Source organism: Ptychodera flava, chromosome 16 (genome assembly GCF_041260155.1).
Source record: "Ptychodera flava strain L36383 chromosome 16, AS_Pfla_20210202, whole genome shotgun sequence".
Taxonomy (NCBI): Eukaryota; Metazoa; Hemichordata; class Enteropneusta; family Ptychoderidae; genus Ptychodera; species Ptychodera flava.
The window spans coordinates 24474783-24498558 of NC_091943.1; the positions used below are offsets into that span (position 1 = coordinate 24474783).

Consider the following 23776-nt stretch of genomic DNA (forward strand, 5'->3'; position numbering starts at 1 on the left):
TTCATCAATAATATGCATATTAGGCAAGATAATAAAATATAAGTTAGTTTGGTTTGCTATTTTTCTTTTACGCAAAATATAATTTAACGATCATATTTTGACAATGGAATTCCAGATTATTTAAACAACCTCGGCCACACATACATACATACATACAGACAGACATGCAGACAGACAGAGAGACATAGACAGACAGAGAGACATTGATACACAGATACATAGAGTCATACATCGATACATAGAATAGATACATACATAGATGCATACATAGATACATAGATAGATACATAGATACGTACAAAGTTACGCGCACACACATACATACATACATACATACATACATACATACATACATACATACATACATACATACATACATACATACATACATACATACATACATACTGAAAGGGGGAATCTGATTTGAAAGTTCAAGAACAAGTACATTGCTTAGAGCGACATTCAGTTCCCTCGAGATTGTAGACCGCCTTTCCGACGTATGTATACAGATATACGCGCGATTTCAGGTGAAAACAAGTATACACGGAATTGAAGTCCTGGACTTTTTAACTACAACGCTCTCGGGAGTTACCGATGCGTTTCCTTCTTTTATACGGGTACTTTTCGGTGTTCACTCACAGTGCATCTTGCTCATGAATATTTATACTCACTGAACTTTAACAGAAAAGTGTAGTCAATTTGAGGTTATGAGGTTATAAGGTATATAGGCGAGGTTATTTGATTGCGGATATAAGATATCTGGGGTGAAAATTATAATATTTGGCGGGAAACAAAAACCAATCTTATATCCGCACCCGAATACGAGAGCGCACTGTTTATAACCTCATAGCTTATGTTACATGTAATACAAGTGGACAATGTCGTTATTTTCGACCGAAGTCGGAACGTATGTTCAGGAGCCAAGCCTCAACACAAAACTTTTAAATGAACGTTTCAGAACGGGCGCGCGTACAGTTGATTGTGTAGATTATTATACATGCTGTGCCTGTATTGCCATTCTTCTATTATTAAGATGGTACTGATATGAACCCGTATTTTGACATGTTTAAAAATACCGAAACTACTTACAGCTACGCGTACGCGTGACCTTCACTGGTATGTTCGTATATATAAAACAGCTGAGCGAATAAGATTTATGACACTACAAAACATAGATAATTACGGTCAAAATTTTGTCATTTGCATTCAGTTCATGGGCATTGCACTTAGGTACGGTACAGTTTTACCCAAGACAAACAATCGAACGCATTGAAAATTGGCACGTGTTGCGACAGACACGTTTTCATTACATGGCTGGATGTGAGTGCAAAATTGTGCATTGATTTGAATAGGAACATCCGGGAGTTAGCGGGCCGATGAACGATGTACTGGCCGGTTTCCATGGTTACCAGGTCCAATGAAGCCCTTCGACGTTTTCGACGTCAAAGTAGACGTTTAACGCTAGATGTAAAATATCCATGCGCGCAGTGCTATTTGACTGTCGTTAAAATGTTATGATGCTGTCGATATTTGTAAAATTGTTTGTAAATGCCCATCATGTAACTAAATGTCAAATAGCGTTAACTTTGAAGAGGCGTGTAATAAAAATAGTATTGCCTGAATACATGGGTTTATGTGCCCTCGCAGCAGGAGACAATTTGCTCTCCTGGCGTCGGGCAAATTGACACCTACTCTCGGGCATATAAACCATATATTCAGCCAATAACATAATCGCGCGGCTGGTCCCTTCCCATACGTTGTTTTCATGTCGTCTACGCTGCTGAAGATTACGTCCTGGTCAATCCTGCATCATGTAAAATACTCCCAAGAAAGTCAAACTTTCGTTGAGCTTGTTCAAGCAACTTTAGTTCTATTTAGGCAAACCGTAAACGAAAGGATACGTCGTACGAGCAGACGATGTAAACGTTACCCTTGAAGTGTTTTATTCGTACTGCAACAAAATCCACATGAACGAGTTACGACATTATACAGTGCACTCAGTCTACGTTTTCCTTTATCCGCTCACAATTCCTTACCGATTATTGCAGCATATTTTACGTCGAAGGACATGTATAATTCTTGGAGATAAACCTAGTGGTACGGCTTCTATATCCAATTCGCATTCGTATATGTTGTAGAACTGCTTGCTCAGTGCTCTGCCTTTCGTACTCGATCCGACCTTGAAATCGAACGACGGCGCGAGTATTTTGACCCGATATTTGGCGGGTCTCATAACTTTTGCGAAGGGATGCGGGTATATTTCAAAACACGAAAAAACTCTGATTCGACACACCCCAGCCTATGTTTTACATCTACAGCCACATTAAGCTGAAACATAAACGTTCTTCAAAATTGTGAAAACCTGTGTACTATAAATCTTCCCATGAAGTGGAATTGCCAAACAACGAAATAGTATCAACAAGTGATGCGGTTGCCATCATTCCTTAGCAACAACTTTTTATTAGTACGACGATGAGCAAGCAAGATCGATTCCAGTTCATTTCGTCGCTAATTTTAGAACATCCGTAGCTAAAACAGCCATAATAAGTATACTTGTATGTTGAAAGGGTTATTACAAGAAGTGACCTCCTGAAGTTTAAAAAGTACATAAAAAGTACAGAGCTATCGTATACTTACACCGGAGTGTCTCTCACATATCAGTCAAGCGTGTTTCATGTTATCAACTAAGACTTATTTTCCAAAATTTAAATCATTAGCATTTATTTTGACATAACTCGTTTTCAAACTAAAACCTCTGACTTTCAGACTGAGTCTTGATTGCGAAAGTTTCCTTAAGGAAGATGTTGTACAATGTACAACACTGTTCTAGGGGGGTCGACTGTATAAGCGGTCCTTAGTTCTTTATTAGTTTGGCACTCATATTGCTCAAATTCGCTGTACCCTTATAATTTTTGTTTCGTGGGATACTTCCCAACTTCAGAGAAAACTTAAAAACCAGAGGGTAGATCATCCACAGGTATTATAAACTCAATCGACATGGAAACTTATGCAGCATTCGGTTTGAGATAAATTCAAGTCACAAGGTATTTGAACTAATGCAGAAAAGGTGGTCCAGTATGAAGCTGCTCCGAGGTTATAGCTGATTGTGTGATTGTAATTATTTGCAGCGACTAGAGGAGTCTGAAACGACAAGCCTGTTGTACAGCTGATTGGTCGTTTTGAAATGATTGATTGATGTCAATGATAGTCAGCCTACCGATAAGCTACCAGCCTTCAATACACTGTACGTTGTCATCAAAAATATATAACACTCCTTCTCCTACCCTTCTCAAAATTTAGAAACGTGTAAACGCCTTTACGATGCCTTGTTATATTAAAAGTAAAAATGGTAAGAGTGGATAAACGATAAAATTAGAAATGTGTGACGTTCAATACCAATGCCATTACAAAATATGTGTAAGACATTGATCGCCCGTGAAGTAATACAGTTATACATAGATATGCTGGTCTTTGTTTTTGGTTGTGGAGAGACAGTTTTTTGTAAGGGTAGATGGATGGCAGCTGTTTGGTGATCATTAAACAGTGATAAAGAATTCAGGGACTGTATAATAGATACAGACATGGAATTGGAATGAAGGAAATCAAGAAAAATCCACAACTCGCAATCACCTGAAGTGTTAAGGGCTAGTATCTGTGACGTTATTAAGTAGTGCACCTATACTGTCTTTAGGCTAAAACTATGTCACCATATGTCAAGGGGAGGGAATTAGTAATAATTTATACCGTGCGCACGAAAGACTGGTCAGACAGTTATTTTTATAACAGACGTCTAATCAGGCAGTATGTGTGAAGTTTATAAGAGACTTGTTTACCGACCAACGTGACTGGAAGAGACACATGGACACCGCAACCTATTGTTTTCCCTATAAAAACGACACAAAATTATTTGTCGAACAATGGTCATTTATTGCTGTACTACAGGTTTCGAGGTCGAAGAAAGACACAGCGTACCATGTATACAGTACAATAACCGTCTATTGACTAGGAAAGGAACCAGACAAAATGAGTGGTAAAACGTTAAAGTTAATAATATATAAAAGGAACTCGTGACGTTAAAAAGGTTTGAACAGTAAACACAACTAAATGCGGAAGAAAAACGACAAAACACAAAAGGAGAACATTGAAGAGTGAAATATGTTTGGAAACCTGGCACACACAAAAATTATAGCGACTTTATTTGCCGCTTTAAACCCCCTATGTGTATACTTGCGATAAACTTGGTCGGCTACCTGTTGTTGGAATTCAAAAACGGGACCTCTAGGGCTCCCCTTCTGTACAGGACACTTCAACCCATTGTGTCTCTCTGGCTCCTGGTGCCAGGTCTAACAGCCAGACACATTTGCGTCATTCTATCTGTCACCCATGAATTGCAAATTATATTGGCCACATGAAATAATTGTTCAACTTTGTAAAAACCCGTAGGTCAAAAGATTGTTACAGATTTCAAAATTGCGTCATACATTGTTCGTATTTGTTGTATGCATAATGGGTGTATATGGGAAACGATTTCGACATACAAAGGCTCTATGTGACAGTCAGAAGACGTATTTTAACGATTTAGTCACTGACTTCACTCCAAATAATTTTTGTCCGTTTTTTTGTGGACATGAGCTTGTAGTGTTTCTTACTTTAGTGAGCTATTTCAAATATGTGCGCCAACAGAAGAATGGATTTTTGTAAGAATCGGTTTTCATCGTGTAACTTTGAAACACGATGGAGAAAAAACGGATTTAGACGTCTTATAATAGACCCCCGAGCAGGCGATTAGCACTAGTACGTCTATTACCAAAGTTTTTAGAAACTGCATTTTTCCTAGAGCGAATATTGTATTTTAAGAAAACCCTAATTTTGAATGACTTAGAACTGAATGTGAGTGAGAAAGTTTCAAATGCGACTTTGAATTTAAAATGGTGGGTAGGAAGTTGTCAAATGAAGGTTTTATTTTGCCTTGATGACGCATCCAAGGCTTCAAAACACCAACCATTACAACAGAGAGGTAACGCCTGTCAATTACATGATTTACAGTCCAATTCCACCAATGAATGTTCTCAGGGAGGTCTCTTACTCGGAGAAACACCCTTGGCTGTTGAAGATGCCAGCCTCTCACAAAAATTCACGTTTTTTTGTATATTAGTAGTCATACACAGCCCTATCTATCTGGCGGCTTTTTCTCAGTTTTTAGCGTAACATTAGTATCAAAAGTAAGCTACATGCGTACTTGTAATACGAATTACACAGTACAAGTGGTAAACTTTTGTTCATACTATTGAGGTAACCTTCGAGGCAGTGAGTTCTGGTTTCACCTGTTTGGTTTCACCTGACATGCATTACTTTTACAATCTTTTGTTTGAAATTTACTTGAACGATCCAATTCCTGAAAAGGGGTACTATAAGTTATTTCCTAGAGGAGTAACTTTCTGTGTTCATAAAAATTATTCATTTCGTATTATCATATGCCCATGACAAAGTCTGTGTCTGCTCTGACACAGAACGTGTAATATGAGCTCTGATACGGCATACGTTATCAATTATCCCGATCTGAAGTTCAAGAGTCGGTGGACTGGTCCAAGTATCACAACAAAACGAACATTTCCCTTACGACTTTGAAGTTTAGGAAAAATTGGGATTAGCGGTCTTAACGAGTTGATATTTCATTTTTGTACAGATAATATGGTGTTTATTGTTAAATAAAACATGCGAAAATTCTGTACTCCAATGTTGGATAACCTCAATCTCTGAATCAGGCCAGCGGCTGACCCTAAAACAATAAATATCCAAATAAGTAGATGTGATTTACGACATGCCATAGGTGGTTGCCTAACACATACACGTTGATTGCATGTTAAGCAGTAATTATTCATTCGAGTTGTACATCAACCTACCTCTGGTAAGCTTTATAGGTTACCGTTTTAACGATGCGACTCAGGTTCAAAGGTCAATTTTAGCAATTTTTTTTTAATTTCAAATTTCGAACCCTTGACACGTGGTCTTTCTTTTGGCGAAAATGTTGGGTCATATCGTACAGGGAAATTCCTGAAATATTACTAAAACATTATGGCAAACTATCAGCTACACCGTTTGCCATTATTTCCCTATTGTCTTAACGGTCGCGGATTACCGACCACGATATAATTGATAAACACGCAGAGATTATGTATAGGCTTGGCGGTATAGTGCGCATGCACTCTCTTCAAAGCTATGCTCAGCGTTCTCAACTCTGCAGGTATCGGTACCGCAAACACGTCCAGCAGACCAAAGCCGGCGCTCGCGCTCAGTACCGTCGAAAAAGCAAGCGAGGGCCACAAAAGCGAACCTGAAAAAGACGGCAACGTGCGCAAAGGTCGATTTAAATGTAAAACAGTCCGACTTTGGCTCATACTGCACTGTAACAACGATCAAGAACGTAGTCGTTAACGGAGACGTGCTCAGTTCAACAACAATGAAAGTATTTGACACGCTGCTTTTCGAACATATTAGGCTACGCTGATTACATACCCGAGTCCTAAAATAAGCCTGAGCGGAATGAAACTTCTCTTTGTTGCTATAATTTTATCTCTCTGGCTGTACATGCTTGGTGTTAGTATCGTGTTCTTTTATATTTTTAACTCGAAGTTTCATCTATCTATCGTGCAGCCTTTTCGTGTCTGCCGATTACAGAAACCTTGAGCAACACCGTACCCGACAACACGCGACATTTATGTCAAGGAGTTTCCCAAGCGAGTGCATGAGTTCATACACACATAATGCAGATTCACAAGAGCAAGTTCACCGATCTGCTAAATTTTCAAAACGAAATGCAATATGTTTTTTATTTCATGCCTTTTCTTTCTTTAAATATAACACAGAATTTAAATTACCTCAACAAAACAACCCGACTCAACTTCCAGAAGTGCCGAAACTAGCAATTTTTGCTATGAGGTTGATTTCACGCAAGGCAAACATATACTCAGAAAATGTGAGTAGGAATTTTGTCTTCATGCTTTGCGTAACTTCAATAAGTATCTGAAAGGTACGTGTTCACTGCATACGACGACTCCTCAGCATCAGTGACTGACCAGACAACGATGAGTCCGGTCAGCATTGCCGTAGTTGACTTCAGCTTTTCTTTTCTTTTTGCTAGTTATATTATACAGTGGTGAGATTAGCGGTGCATAGAATTTCTACTTACGATGAATAAAGAATTGGTGACAAAATATGGTCAGTCATCAAAAGTTTGATTAAAAGAAAAAATCTCCGAAATAATTATGTGTGCGCTGGTATTGCGCAAGTCGAGTAACTCCACTGTAGACTAGTCGATACTCTGTCTCTCGAACACGCTGTCGATGATAGCCTGCACTGTTCTACGCTACGGCGTGAGTATTAGTTTGATAAAATCGGTACAAGAACACATATAAATAAAGTATGAAAAAATAACACGAGTCAATCTTTTGACAGACATTCGCGGTCCGATAATTGAATCTCTGAAATATTTTCCGTCATCTACCCGACAAATTTGTTAGCAGCTTCTTTCGCAAAACATCTAAAAAAGTCGATAAACGAGAGCTAGACTGTTCTATGTTATCTCAATGAAAAGTACCCCAGGTAACTTTAATTTTTCACACAAGTTAAAAACTTTTCCTTTTGTTGGCGATGGTGGAATTGCGCTTAATGTCGTCTAGAACATCGGACGATTCATCATGTGACTGCAAGTTCAAGTCGCTGTCACGCCCGGTCGGGGGGTCCAACCTGCTCAATGAGATTCCTCCCTATTGACACGTGTTTCATTAATGAATCCCACGTTCCAGTCGTTTCAGATCTCACTATTCTGTTTGTTGTTCTCCGATAATAATATCATACACAAAGGTCTGCATTCCGTTAGTTGTTGTCTGTGTTTTGACAGTGCAGTGAAAAAGTTCATCTTCAAAAGTAGTTTTAAAAACAAAAGGCCGCATCCGAGATCGGCGAATCACCACCTTGCATTAATTGATACCGCTTGTTCAGCTCATGCCGGTATAAATAGAGAAGGTGACTAGTCAATACCCACATTAACTTTATTTACGTACAAGTAAGATAATCGACGTATTGAGTGATCAATCACGTCATGATGAAAAACTTAGTTAGATTACTAGGTATTCTATTCCTGTCACATAGCATTTTGCTTTTGACGAAATCTAAACATTTTACAATCCGCATAGTAAGTATATTTAACAAACTGCCACCAAGTTGAACAAGCATTGCAGTATAATAGACAAATGGGGAACCTCACAAACATATATATAATATATATATATATATATATATATATATATAGTCAGATAGATAAATATAGATAGATACACATACATACATACATACATACATACTACATACATACATACATACATACATACATACATACATACATACATACATACATACATACATACATACATACATACATACATACATACATACATTGGCAATAACAATCTGAGCAATGAACATGCTCCAAGTAATAAAGCTAGAAAGCAACTTTAAGACAAGTTTAAGTTAAGGCAATGCACATTATTCGACAGCACTAAGATAGTTGCAATGCAATTACAGTAGATATTTACCGGAATTTAAAAAACGGTAAAAAATCGCATTGGCTAAAGCAGAAACGGCGATTCTGAGAAAACTATTGATTCATTCTTCCTGCCCTTTCAAGAACAATTTGATTGCTCTTGCTCAGCTTTTAAAGCACATGACCGACCAAGATCATCCTTTATAATTTTGGTCGCCCTCGTGCGGTGAAAACGCGCTGAGCAGTTAAAGAACTCGATTTCTGTTTCAATATGGTACTTTTGTATGATATTGATATGAATATCAATATCCACTGAGGTTGTGCAGCCAAATGTCCTTATGGCACTCCGCGGTACGAACCAAATTCTACAAAATCTCGGGAGGAATTAATTTGGCTCGTCTCGAAAATTCGCATCGCCATGCACAGCATGGTGATTTGTGAAAACCTGAAGAAGCCAAACAATGGTCGTTTGCAATGTCTCTGCAACAAGTCACCTTTCACCTTGAATAGAAATTGTTATTGGGAGAGGTAAACTAGGGACACATTGATATAAATGAATTGATATACTGCCAGCAATTACTGATAATTCAGATGACCTCAAAGGCAACCTGAATACTAAAGAGTAGCTTATTGACAGATTTATGACAGATGTATCCAGTTTGCAGAGACACCATTGTTGTTAAGATGGGTGGCGCTGTTCTGATCATGAAACAGTGATGAAGGATCGAAGGATCACAGGACGGATTGAGGAACGGAGAAAGAAAACAAGGAAATAGGTGGGTTACTTGCCACATTTGAAGAAAGACTTGTTTGCCGGCCAACGCGACTGGAATTGACATGTTAAAACTATATATGCTATTGTGTATTCTATAAATCATAAACTTTTATAGCACTGCCCATTTATCGATTCAGATATTTATGACTGATCTGCAATTGTTTCAAATGTCAACGAAGGGCACACTTTATTCCGCGTAGTTTTAATTATTTAGGTTGTCGTATGTGGATTGGGTGTTAACTAGCAATGTACTAGGGTACAAGAGAAATCGAGCATGAACTTACAATGAACTATGAAAGAGAACTAATGGCATTACAACGGTTTAAACATTAAACAAAAACCAAACAAATGCGGAAGGAAAAGCGACAGCATACAATGATAGGAAATTTTGAACAATTGTTTAAAATACGGACGATCTGGCAAAAGATGACCACAGTCATGCAAACATTTAGCCCCTTTCAAACAAGCACTTGTAGACTAGTATATTTATGGTGACATCTCTACATGACGGACACTCCCATCTAAAAAACAGTGCAAAAATACCCGACTTATGAGCCAGGAAGTCGGGTATTTTCATCCTAATTAAAATTGTTTGCCATCTTGTAAGCTGTTTACAATGTATGTGATTAGAGATAGCGATAAGTGATTGTGTAGGGCAAAGCTCAATGCCTCATACACTTTACTCCTACAGACAATCATTTGCCCTTGAAGTTGTTGACTCAGTGTTATGTAATATCTGATATAACTACTTAAGATTGCATATTATCAGTGCAGAAAATGCTCTGTTTTTTAAATGCAAGTGTCCCGTACTGACTAAGAATTTAAACTTTACAAAGGACCTTCACTACTCCCTGCTGTGCGGCACATTACCACCCACCGTGTCCTACCTGGCGCCGAATACGTTTGCATCATTCGGTCTATAGTGTTACCCGTAAATACCCTTTGAAGATTGCTAACTATACCAAATTAAAACTTTGCAAGCATCATCAAGAACGAACAACTAGTCACTTGGTCCATACATATTTGTATATCATGCAGGTGTACAAGGAAGTAACTCGACAAAAACATAAGCTCTCTTTGAGACTGTTAGTCGACGTCATTCAATGATTGCTTAATTTTTTTTATCCGATTTATTTTCCGCCTTTTGTGTTGACACTATCTTGTTGGCAAAGTGTTTCTTATTCAGATTCGCTTTATTGACACAAAAGTAAAACGAAATGAAGAAAGAACGACGTCAACCTTCAGACGTTGTCACGTGTGACCTGAGCAACAGATCGCTACTATGCTAACACGGAAATTTTTGAGAAACTAAATCATTTTTTCGGCGACCGTTGCATTTAAGAACCCACACTGCAAGAATCATTTTTGAGCCTGCTTTGTTGTGTTCGTTTACTAATTTGCAAAGGTGGTAACTTTATGACAACGACTTTCAGTGAAAATTTCAACCAAAGGAAAATCGTTGAATCTTCTCGTTTGGGCGATATATAAAGGTTTGTTGTAAATTTCACAGTCCATTTGTCGGTAGCTTTTTCAAGAAGAAAAGTTGATTACGACGTAAAAAATTAGGAAAACCGATTTAGCCGACCAGGAACTTTTCAGAATAATATTCTGACAAGTTGACGGATATTTTAAGCAGTGAGCTATTGACTTTTTTCATCAAGGTGAATAGCCCAAACTATTAATTTGACTGGGTTACTTACCACAAAGTTAAAATAAAATATGACTGTGTATAAAGCCAGCAGCCAAATGCTCGATTGAAAGGTGACGCGTCATTTTGTCGATACTTGAGTCGAAATATGAAAGAAAGTGTGCGCAATTGCTCACCTGTTGATGCTACTAGGAGAAGTACTGTCCGGAGAACGCAGAAGGAAGAAAATCTCCTGTCGCGACTATTAAAACACCAGTGCATTATCACAGTTTTTCTCCGTTGCTCTGTTGTAGCTCTTTTTGTTGCAGCTCAGCTGATACTCAATTTCTCCAACAGATTCTACGCGGAAACTAAATTTGCCCGAATAGGCGTCAGAGAAACCACACCCTAAAGACTTCCGTCTTGTTCGTCACAATAACAGGCTGTTCAGAAGCCCCTCTATACCTCTGCATATAATCGGGTCAGCCCAAAGAGTCATAAATATCAAGACGTCAAAGTAGGGAGTTTGTAAATAGATAAATCACTGAACTCTGCTGTTTGAAGAATACCAAACAATATACAATATACCATGCCTAGCATGTGTAAGTTCACTGAGGATCGTCACTTTTCCTTTGAATTTAGTTTCCTAGCCAAGAATAAACGATAAAAATTCCGTTGTCCTGATTTATCTTTCCGTTAAGACAACGCAACATGCAACACATGCTCTCACATTCATTTGAACCGCTAACTCCCATTTATAAGGTTGGTACCAGTTTCCCAAGTTTAAGATACGCCTTTTTATTTTTTCAAGGATCCCTTGGAAATATTCCGAATTTTATGTGTATTGCCACGCACATGACTTTAAGTATTTGTCGCGGCAGAAGATCATTTTGCCATATAACATACTAACTTCATCTTAACCCATGATTACCTCATTATAATAAAGGGGCAGGTTATGTTTGATTGGATGGTCAAATTAAAAATGAAATAGTCAAAATAATTTGCTTTTCCAACAGCACCAGTACTCTGAAGTCAAAAGAAATAGGCGGGTTTTTAATATACATGTTTTACTTTCTCTTCAATAAAATATGGAATCAATAGTGAAAGAAATGTCGTTTGCCATTTTCGCTCTCATTCTCAAATGGTTGCTTCCAAACTTCATAAATCACATCGTGTCGGAGTATTCTAGAACGCCAACTCCTTCGAGTCATACGTGAGCAAATTAAAACGACTGCACTGATTATTTATGCCATTCTTCACTGGGTCATGTCACAACAAAGTCATGATTCAGATCGGCCATGGGATAGGGTGAGCCCTGAGTTTGAGTATTATTATTTTGCACAGAGTTACAGTTCAAAGAGTTTAAAACATTGGAGGATGACAACAGGTCATGAATAGGTACAGATTATCTTGAGGCTTTCCTTTTAAGGCCAAATGCTGTCAAGAGATGATTGAATACATTGTCCAAATTCACTTGCCGCGAAATGGTACTGGGGCAGCGTGCAAGTGCATTCATCCAGGAGATGCCCCTCCTTGTAACACGGACGCACGCGCGTCGAATACTTTGTTGAAACTGTTGTTCACAAGCCTCACTTCTGCGTGAACACGTAGAGGCAATTTATCAAATATATAACACTGATCTACAACACTGACAGTTTGTCAAAAATACAATTCAGGCCGTCAAATGGCTGAGATCGAACTGGTACTGGGGTTAGGGTGCAAGCACTGTGGCGAATTCATTAAGGACATGCCCTACCCGCTTGTCCTCGAACATAGATGTAGCTGTAAGCGACGGTGAAAGATGTCCTGAAACGGTGTACTTTTGTCCCGTTTTGAACAAAATTCACTTCCGTTCTAAAAAGCACCGATCCTGTCTTTGTAAGAGGTGCCTCAATGTCTACCGGCATTTCCATTGATATCAAAAAGCGCACGAGTTTTATAGAATGTCAAAACCATTGGCAACCACACGTACGAATAAAACTACGTGGGAGATGTAAGATTTATATGTGCTAGAGTGAGCGTTTGGAACATGGACAGCGTTACCAACCGAATGCGCGTTGAACACTGTGTTGAAGTTGTTGTTAACAAGACTCACTTCTAGGTGGACACGTAGAGGCTATTTATCAAATGAAGTATATAACACTGATATAAATAACAGTTACTGTAAATCATTTCGTAAGTGGAGTCATGATATCTTATTTTGCGAGACATATCGCGATATCTGTGCCATAATTCATCCACGTCATGATGTTTAAGTCGTGACCAAATCAAATTACACAAGCACGGTATGAACAATGTTTTTCTTTTTCAAGTACTGTTGTTTTGAGTTAAGTTACCAAGGGCTAACATTAACATTTCATAGTTGCGTTATTTTCTTAGTTTGTCAAAAACTACAATTCTGTCCGTCAAATGAATTAGATCGTGTTAAAGTTGGTCGGGATGTCCGTCTGCATTCTGTCACCTTCCCGACTTCTCCAGTTACTGTAACACCCCTTAATGTGTTCCCTACAGTAGCATCTTTAGGTGACACACGTTTCATCGAGTTGGTAGACAAAGAGGCTCTCAGAAAGTGTTACATCGCCGTACCGAATTTTATAATTACAATAGTGCCAAAGTTGTTCGATGGATTTGCCCACTTAAAGTTAAGGATGAAAGTCAGATTTCCATTCCCGCTATTTGAAATAGTTTATGTTTTCAACATTTAGAAATGAAATGCCGTTCAGGGTAGAAAGCCTTCTTTCCATAGTTAGAAGAACCCATGGGATAATGGCGACCGCCTCCAATTCCACAAACACACTGATTGTACCCAAATAATCCACAACAATATTTTACGAAATCGTGACACGAAATATTTGAAAAGAAAATATGTATGTTTTTCCTTCATCCTCAAACACTGACCTGGAATCACATCACACTATGTTTCTTGTTTACATTAACCATTTATGCGAACCCTCTAGTACAACAAGAATACACCGAACATCCTGATGGGAATTCTATGATATAGCTGTGACGCACTGTAACGTAGGTAAGTTTTTATTATAGAATAGGGCTACAGTGAATTCGAAGTAACTTAGGGGTACCTAAACAACGACGGTGATTAGTGTCCAAGATGGAAGGCGACCTACCAAAATGTGGCGTCGAATGTTGTCAAATACGGGTATGAAAGTTGTAAACGCAAATTCAAATCAAAATGGGAAAGTCGAAAGTTGTCAAAAGCGGTTTCAAGTTGTCAAATGCACTTTGGAACGTTGTCAAACGTAACTTCGAATAACGATTGGGGGTCTAAAGATGACTATTACGGGTCTGCAGTTGTTAAATGTTAGTGTGAAAGTTGTCAAATGTGATTTTGAATTGAAAATGGAAGGCAGAAAGTCGTCAAATGAAGGTCTTATTTCGGCTTGAGACGCACCATAGGCTTCAAAACGTCAATCATTACAACGGAGTTGTAACGCCTGTCAATTAGTCCCATTCCACCAATGAATGTTCTCAGGGAGGGTCTCTGCTCGGAGAAACACCCTTGGGTGTTGAAGATGTCAGCCTCTAACAAAAATCCACGTTTTTTTTGTATATTAGTAGTCATTCACAGCCCTTTCTATCTGGCGGCGTTTTCTCAGTTTTTAGTGTAACATTAGTATCAAAAGTAATCTATTTGCGTACTTGTAATACAATTTACACGGTGCAAGTGGTACACTTTTGTTCATACTTTCCAGGTAACCTTCGAGGCAGTGAGTTCTGGTTCACCTGTCTGGTTTCACTTGACATGCATCACTTTACAATCTTGTGTATGAAATTTACTTGAACGATCCAATTCCTGAAAAGGGGTACTATAAGTTATTTCCTTAGAGGAGTAACTTTCTGTGTTCATAAAAATTATTCATTTTGTATTATCATATGCACATGACCATATCTGTGTCTGCTCTGACACAGAACATTTAATATCAGCTATGATACGATATAAGTCATCAATTCTTTTGATGCATCCCGAACTGAAGTTCAAGAGTCGGTGGACTGGTCCAAGTATCACAACAAAACGAACAGTTCCCTTACGACTTTGAAGTTTAGGAAAAATTGGGATTAGCGGTCTTCACGAGTTGATATTTCACTTTTTGTACAGATAATATGGTGTTTATTGTTAAATAAAACATGCGAAAATTCTGTACTCCAATGTTGGATAACCTCAATCTCTGAATCAGGCCAGCGGCTGACCCTAAAACAATAAATATCCAAATAAGTAGATGCGATTTACGACATGCCATACGTGGTTGCCTAGCAGATACACGTTGATTGCATGTTAAGCAGTGATTATATATTCGAGTTGTACTTCAACCTCCCTGTGGTAATCTTTATAGGTTACCATAGTAAACCAGTTTCTGACTTACACCAAAATTCACAATTGTATAATATGTATTTATTTTCAGGTTCATATGGCACAACTTTATTTATCAACAACTCTATCTATCTATCTATCTATCTATCTATCTATCTATCTATCTATCTTATCTATCTATCTATCTATCTATCTATCTTTTGAATGCTGCTTCTCTACTCCGTTTGGGCGGCATTCTGTCCGCTGGCACATTACGGACATACTATGAAGCGCAGTTAAAAATACAATGACTGTCTAAGGGAATTTAATAATAAAAATATTCGCATGGGCGCGATAGGCGTGCTGATTGTAGGTCATGAGAATACGAGTAGGGTTGAGATAAATAGCGAGGGTAAGCCGACAGGGTCAGTGGCAGTGAAGGCTAGCATACCATCGTGCGCATGCAATGCTATACTTAATGATGGAATAGTATAAGAAGAGCTTCGCAATCTTAACTGAATAATAGAGGACAACATTATAATTGCCAGGCATTTTCTCACGTCCTTGGTACGCAGGAGGTGTGAGAACAGTGTTGGACCTATTTATACCCAAACTAATAGTTTCGCGCAAGATGTACTTTCGTTAGACGAATGTTAAACGGTCATTCACTGTATCCGTGCTCGTTATTGGACAAAAATTTTAGCAAGTCATACGTGTAACTTCCCTGTTTTATCGCCGCATATGTCGCAAACACCATGGAGTCTTTAGCGGCCATATACACACCACAGAATACTTGAACTTAATTCGCTTGGTCGTTTTGTTATCTTTATATCTCGACTGGTGCTGTATGCGGAATGGAAACACGATAAAAAGCGAGATAAGATTGCAGTAAATGATAACAAGTAACCCAGATGTTAAGATTGCCGAACGTGATAACTCTTGACCCTGTCTTCTATCCAGAGCAATGCATATAAACAATCTGGTGGCAGAACGTATGCCAAGCACCAGCTTTCACCTGGCTCGGCCTTTTATCGTGTACACTTATTGTTTTCGTTGTGTTTAATGCTATTTTACTGTGGCTGCTGCTGCTGTTTGTTCTCTGTGGCGCGTTTTCAGTATTCGCATTAAGTGGTCGACAAATTTTGTTCTCGTCTTAGGTCAGACACCGATGCTGTTGTCACGTGGTTTCATCTGAATCGCACATTCCTTTGTCCTCGATACCGTTGGGGATTGTCAGCTGGAGCTTCCATGTAGACATGGTGGTCAGAAGAGACTGCAAACTTGACAGGGGGATCCGTATATCTAACGATCCCACTCCAGTGCACTTGCAATTCAGTACACTCATAACCGTTCACCCTGTCTATAATACATTATTTGTAGGCTTAAAGTATGATATCATATACAGAGAGTTTGGTAGATAGTTGGGAATTTTCAGGAATATGCCCATCCAAGTCAGAGAGTTGCTCTTTTGTGCCTGGTTTGAAAAAGAGTTGACAGGTGTGGATGTTTTTCAATCATGAAACAGTGATAAAGGATCGAAGGACCACGGAACGGAATGAGGAAGTTAGTAGGTTACTTGCCACATGTTGAAGAGCTAGGGAGACTTGTTTGCCGGACAAGAAGACATAAGCTATTGTGTTATATAAGTACAACATAAACTTTTATAGTACTGCCGAGCTATAGATTCAGATATTTATTGCTTCTCTCGACTGCAATGGTTCCAAATGTCAAAGGAAGGGCGCAGTAAAAGTTCGCTATATAAAACAGGTTGTAATATGTGGAGGAGGATATTAACCAGCCGTGTACTGGGTTGAAGAAACCGAGAAACTGAGCATCGCAATTACAAAGTAATGAAATATAACAGAGAACTGATGACATTAAAATGATTTAAACATTATACAAAAACTAAACAAATGCGAACGAAAAGTGACAGCAACCATAAAGTTAAATTTAAAATATTCACTACACTGCAAATTTTTCTGGTTTGCCGGCCAGCTAAATGCAAGCCAAAAATAAACCGGCTTGTTTGTCAGTAAACGGATTGTTTCGAGTTCTGAATTTTGGCTTATATTTGGCTTTCTGGCATGCCAAGTCTGGTTTCTGTGCATGCCAGTTTGGGTTTTGATACGGCATATATACATGCCAAGTAAAGATCACTTCAGCTTGCCAGTAAGCCAGTTAGTACTAAAGAATGGTTTACAGGCAATCCACTATTATACGAACTAGGCTTGTTAGCAAGCCATGTTTAGGATACTGTGGCTTGTCCATATACCAGATAATACTGAACAGTGGCTTTTTTATAAACCAATATCACACTCCTCTGGCTCAACATTAAGCCAATTCTGGTTCCATCTGGTTTGAAGATAAGCTAATATTGCTGCAATGTGGCTTACTGACAAACCAACTTCTGACTAATTCTGGTTTACAGGCAAGCCACTTTAAGGCTTCCTCTGGTTTACCAACAAGCCATTGCAAGCTGGCTTGCAGGCATGCCAATCTAGGGCTTCTGTATGGTTTGCTGACAAACCAGTTCAATATGAATCATATTGCGGGGGGGGGGGGGGGAATAATTATTTCTGACCATCCTTAAAATTTAAATTGGATTTCTTCAAATTTTGCAGACACAGGGAGGATTTTCATCCAATGGAATGGCCTATTGGGTCCTCTATGTGATGGAGCTACACAAAGCAGGACTGTAAAAAATCTGAAACACAAAATACAGCTGAAGTAGTTAGAAATCCTGCAAGCTACATTAAAAAATAAACAACAACAATCATCAAAATGAATTTCAGACTAACATTTATTGGAATTTACAAGAAATGAAATATTAATTGTTGCAACATAATTAAATCTAATACTTACAAGGGAATACCAAAATGACATTCTTATGAATGCTACTTGTAAAATCATACTGATAACATAATGTGATGTTATAAAGTTTACCTCATGCATCTGATGCAAAATTGCTAGCTGTTTCACTGGAAATCCCCTTACACTACAGACCACTCATAATTGTCAGCCCATTTACTTCACATCCCAGCTTTGTCAAGCCAGAAGAATACTCTACAAATTGAAATGTTCCTTTCACACTTCTGATGTAATCAAAGTTTGAAACCCTACATAACTAAGCAAACCTAGCACAACATTGTCTCTTTCCATGCTGCAGAATATAACACCTTCAAGAAACGACACAAAGTGAACTGCTTGCTCCTTCATAGACGAGCACACCTAAACAGGGCTGCTGCTTTGCATCTCGTCCACAGAATGCGAGTTTCCAGCATCCTGGAATATAAAAGATGCAAACATTCAAAATTTGAGGTACAAGATTAGATCCTGGTAAAACACTTACAATGTAGAGCCCAGCTACTAGTACAATGAGGGCAAGGCCTAGAAACTGATACGTTTAGGGTATTTGTACATGTATATTGGAATGTTCATTGGTAGCATTCTAAATTACAGTCATGTTCATAAACACATATTTGACTGCAGGAACCGATTATCAAGTCTTTCTTGGTGCATCAATAATCTGACATGACTGCTCAGGGCAAGTCTCTAAGCATGACAAATATAGCTCTTACAAGTTATTGTCAATGTCATAGGCTTGCTGCAACAGTGCACTGGCAAAAATGTGTAAAACTATGGTGTGAATTTCATGATAATGAATTTCAATTCAAGAATATCAAAATGAATTTATTACAAGGCAAGATATATCAGAGTCACAGTGCAATGTTCTTTTGAGACTTGCAAAGAAGTTAGTAGGCCTTTGAGAAAGCATTTTATCACTCTGGCTATGCAACCCTCATCATTGATGATATACTTCTCATGTATGTATTTTGAAATAAGTAAATGAGGCTCCATTACCGGAAACTTCTTCAGGATTTCAGTACTGTTTATCAACTACAGTTTCTTGGCCTACTTTCCACAGCATACTAAAATGCAAAGTATTATGTTTTTAAACACAGCCTGTATATCTGATCATTTTTATAATTGACAAATGAATTTTGTCCGGCCCTAAATGAAATTTTCAGCAATAACAATGCTACATGTACATACTGTACTGAGTAGCTTAACATTGGGGATTTCATCATGTTTCAATGACTTGAATGGGAAACTGTAGTTGATAAGCAGAACAAAAACGCTGGAAGGAAGCCCCCAAGTTGTGGCTAGTGGAGATCAGAACAACATAACTAAGCCTTAATAAACCTAGTAAACATATGATTCATGTGAATGGGAGAGTGATCGATTGCCATATTTGCCTTTATATCTTGAAACAAATTGACAAATGCAGATTTTGGCATGGCCATATTCTTGTACAACATCCTAGCACAGCTTTACGAGCACAACTGTGTACCACCTATGTACTTGAAAACACTGTAGCAGGGGTCATTAGGAATGTGTGCTGTAGGTATGTGACGTGCCTAGCACTATATTATTGTGCCAGAGAAGCTGTTCACCTCCCTGTACCAGGGCCGGTGGTTCAGCATTTGTGGCACAGTGATGAACACATCCACATACCAGCCCTGTTGAAATTTTTAGCCCCTTTTCAACCTGGTCACATAAAAGCTCACCTCCCTGTACCAGCCTTATTGTAAACACACGGTGCAATTGTGCCTATGCAGACATTCATGTACCAGTTATGTTGGAATTTCCCCATTACAGAACTGTACACGTTGCTTCTACAGGGTTGATTTGGAAGCAAATGTTCATTTTTTCAAACCCATGTTGCATGTACTATTTGCAAAACTATTGTACTGGACTGTGACACACTAGGTACATGGATGTAAAATGCAGCTGTGCTAGTTATTTTTCTGACTATGCTATACTGGGGATATTATTTTAATAGCTGGTAGTCTCTGTTGCTTCTCAGGGCTGGTACAGCTGTGTGTACATCCCTGAACCAGCCTTCAGAAGGTAACAGGGTTGTAAAGTTTTCCAGTGCAGTGTTACACAGAAATCCTTTACTGAATCTGACAGAAATCAATTCCAGAATGTTGAAAGCTCAATCAGCTGTAACTTTTGGCAATTTCCAAGTAGTTTTATTTTGTGCAAAAAACTGCAGTATCTTGTTCTACTTCTTAAGGCTCGATGAATGTCCAACATACATTATCAACCCAGTTCACATGTGTATATGTAGCATTGTTATTGTTGAAAATCAAATTTCAGTCTGGAATACATCCTTTGCGCCTGTCGCGAGGGGGCATGGAACTATGGGAAAATGCTAACCGGAGGTGCGGTAAAACATACGACTTATACTTTAACATGGAAAGGTGTGATTTTCGAGCGAAAAAAAAGTGAAATACAAAGTGAATATTTATGCTACAACAAGAAAACATCTAGTGGTGCATGGGACAAGCTTAGGTAAGTGTTTGTGTGCATTGTCTAGCACAGTAATATCTTATAACTGTAGATATCGGTGATTTTTGACAGGCGAAACTGGCAAGTTGTAGACTTTCACTGCGCTATGTACAACGTATGACGGCATAACATAGCCGGTACGTCAAAATCTTCAGAATTACAGGTAAAAAATTCAAAATTTAACGAATTCATACTTTGTTGACTTATATTTTCATTGCTGCGTTTTTATTTTTGAAATATTTGAAAAAAATTGAACATTCGGGAAAATTTGTTTCCGCTGTGCTACTACGGGTCTCTTTTGCCTACGGGAAGTACACGGTCAACATACCGGCGCTACTGTCAGCAGGGCACTGTGACACAGTACGCATCACCCGCTCTCGTATTGAGTCTACAACTTGGCCGCTTCGCAGGCCGAAAATCGCAGATATCTACAGTTATAAAATATTATGGAGCTACTCAATGCACACGAACACTTACCAGAGCTAGTTTCATGCACCATTAGGTGTTTTCTTGTTGTACCATAAATATGCACTTCGATTTCACTCACTTTTTTTGCTCGAAAATCGCACCTTTCCGTATTAAAGCATAGGAGTCGTATGTTTTACCCCACTTCCGGTTAGTATTTTCCCATAGTTCCATGCCCCTTGGCGACAGGCGCTAGCGCAAAGGGTGTATAGAATTCATTTGTCAACAACAACAATGGTTGTTGAAACATGTACACAGTACATTGTCAAGCAGAATATTGGTATTCAAGAGACTGTTATATACCCGGTAGCTATCGAAACTGCAGTTTGTACACACAAAAATGAAGATTGAAAATTGCTAAAACTTACAGCTAATGTGCCTTTACTAATTTGCACTGAATTATAGTAACAATTTTTTTCAACAAGCAATACTTACATCAAAAACCATGACCATTTGTCCAACTGCAGTTTTTCCACAAAAGGCACTCTTGAGAACCCAAGTTTGATGCCTGTTTAACAATCAGGAAAATGGTAAATTATGTTAATCATATTCTACTTCTATACATCAGACTAAGATTCAGTATCATAAACTAGGTGCATGCAAGTGGCTCCCCTCATGTGATTGATTATTATACACCTGCTTCTGTAACCTATTGAGTTTTGTTGTACAGTAAGTTTCAGTATCAGAGGATGCAGAGTCAAATAACTTTGTGGCAGAGTACATTTGGTGTTATTGGACGCTATTTGACATTTGCCCTAAAGAAACCTTTACGTCAGCGCAGGGAAAAATGAGAGATGATTTTAATTTTTAACAAAAAGTATACTTCCAAACATTCAGTACTTCAAAATGTTACTAGTGGTGAATCAAAACCCTGTGAATTAGAGTTAAATTATGCTGCTGACGTACAATTTCTATCATGTACACTGTGCTGCGCAGGTTTGAAATTTCGTTGCGTGCACTTAGCCGACATGCTGAACGTGTTTTCAGTTTGCTTGCAATTGTCTAGTGTAGTACGCGACAGGCACCCCAAAAATGCTTTAATTTTGATTTTTTGTGGAAAAATTGGACTAAAAATAAGGTTATAATAATAAGGTTATTCACAAAATGGCATTGTCTGAGACGCGTAGCTTTGAGGAAAATACCTCCGCTGCATGATGTACTCGGATATAAATCACAGAATTTTGTGAATAACCTTAAATTATAACAATAATAAGTGTCAATGCTTATCATGTCTGTTGTGTGACTACGACAAAGATACGTCACAGATATGTAATAACAGCTGAAATTCGAACAAAACCCAAAGTGTTAGAGTAATATGAGGAACATTCACGTCTGACATTATTATTATTGCTGCACACAACGATATTTGATCACCTTTTATATATCCACTTTCTGCATTCCACCATATCTGAGGGCAGAGTCTTCATTCTGTTTCCACATTGTACTCAGAGCATCCATTGTTAATTTGTGGAGCTGAAGGCATTGTCTGTATCAAGTATATCACGCCCTGGACCATCTGTTGAAAAAGAAACAAATAAGTATCTATTACCGGTAAATGGAAGTCAATGGTCAACATTTGTACATGAAGCTATCTGCTGAAAATGAATCACTTTAATATGTACCTGTCTTGAATGACAGGACGGCTCACAGGATTTGTGTAAGCAATGATGTTCAAGGACCAAAGTTAAAATCAAGCTGTGAAAACAAATTTGCCTTGAATAACAGAATCAACCATTACGTCATTTTGACAAATGATTTGTGAGGTATACCTGACTGTATTAAATCATCTAAGTTGCCAGTCTGAGGTAATTATCAACAGAAACAAGAAATATCATCCATGAAACAGTCTATGTTTGTTATATTGAAAGTAGCGCTACAATGCCGACGGCCCTGTGGAGTTCCAAGTAAGCGCATCCCACTGGACTAGGCGTGTTGATGTGAAATGCTACATTTCCTGAATTTGGTCGTACCGATTTATCACTACTGAAGACAAACACTATACTACACTAACTTTGTCGTTTATGGGGTTAGGAATTTGTTCAAACACGTCGATCGCGTTCCATAAACATTGGGCGTAGGGCATCCGTGTTTACTCAGGGAGTTGAACCGGAAGTTGGAATGGCGGCTCCCAGAAATGTTTTTGGAACACGATCGACGTGTTTGAACAAATTCAAGCCCGGTTTAAATGAGAATGACTTTGCACATCTTACATGGAATATACATGGAATAAAGCTTACTTGCCTTCGTTTCCAAAGACGTCGGTTCTTTCTTTCTACCTCCATGCATAGTCCCATATAGAATGAACCGTTCGCAAATACCGGTAATCGGTATGTAGTTTCGCAGCGTCTGTACAATGGAGGTAGCAGAGATTCTCCATGGCTGCACATAACATGTTCTTCCGAAGTCATATTTCATCGGTGATGGAAGCCATTACTGTCGACTGTTATATGGGAAATTTTGGAGGTAAACTGACGGGACTACCGCAGTTCGGAATGGAGTTCGGAAAGATTGGACGATCGTAGAGTACCATCTCGGCTCGGCTGTATCTCGCTCGGCTGTGGCTTGGCGCGCGATCTGTAGGAATTCATACGCCACTCTCTTTGAAGTGAAAGGGTGCGGATTCCACTGGCAAGAGGTCACTTTAAGAGTACGATCAATCAGCATAATTCTTACATATGTCACGGAGATATAATATCTATAACGAAG

The 23776-nt window shown here is 38.6% G+C and overlaps 1 long non-coding RNA gene across 1 annotated transcript; it reads right to left on the reverse strand.

Moving 5' to 3' along the window:
• Nucleotides 1-18149: 18149 nt before the first annotated feature.
• LOC139114395 (uncharacterized) lies at nt 18150-23132 on the reverse strand. The gene is made up of 3 exons (XR_011547863.1): nt 22445-23132; nt 21506-21578; nt 18150-18532 (listed from the first exon to the last, which is right to left on the reverse strand). It is a non-coding gene; the product is annotated as an uncharacterized lncRNA (long non-coding RNA).
• Between the last annotated feature and the right edge of the window lie 644 nt (nt 23133-23776).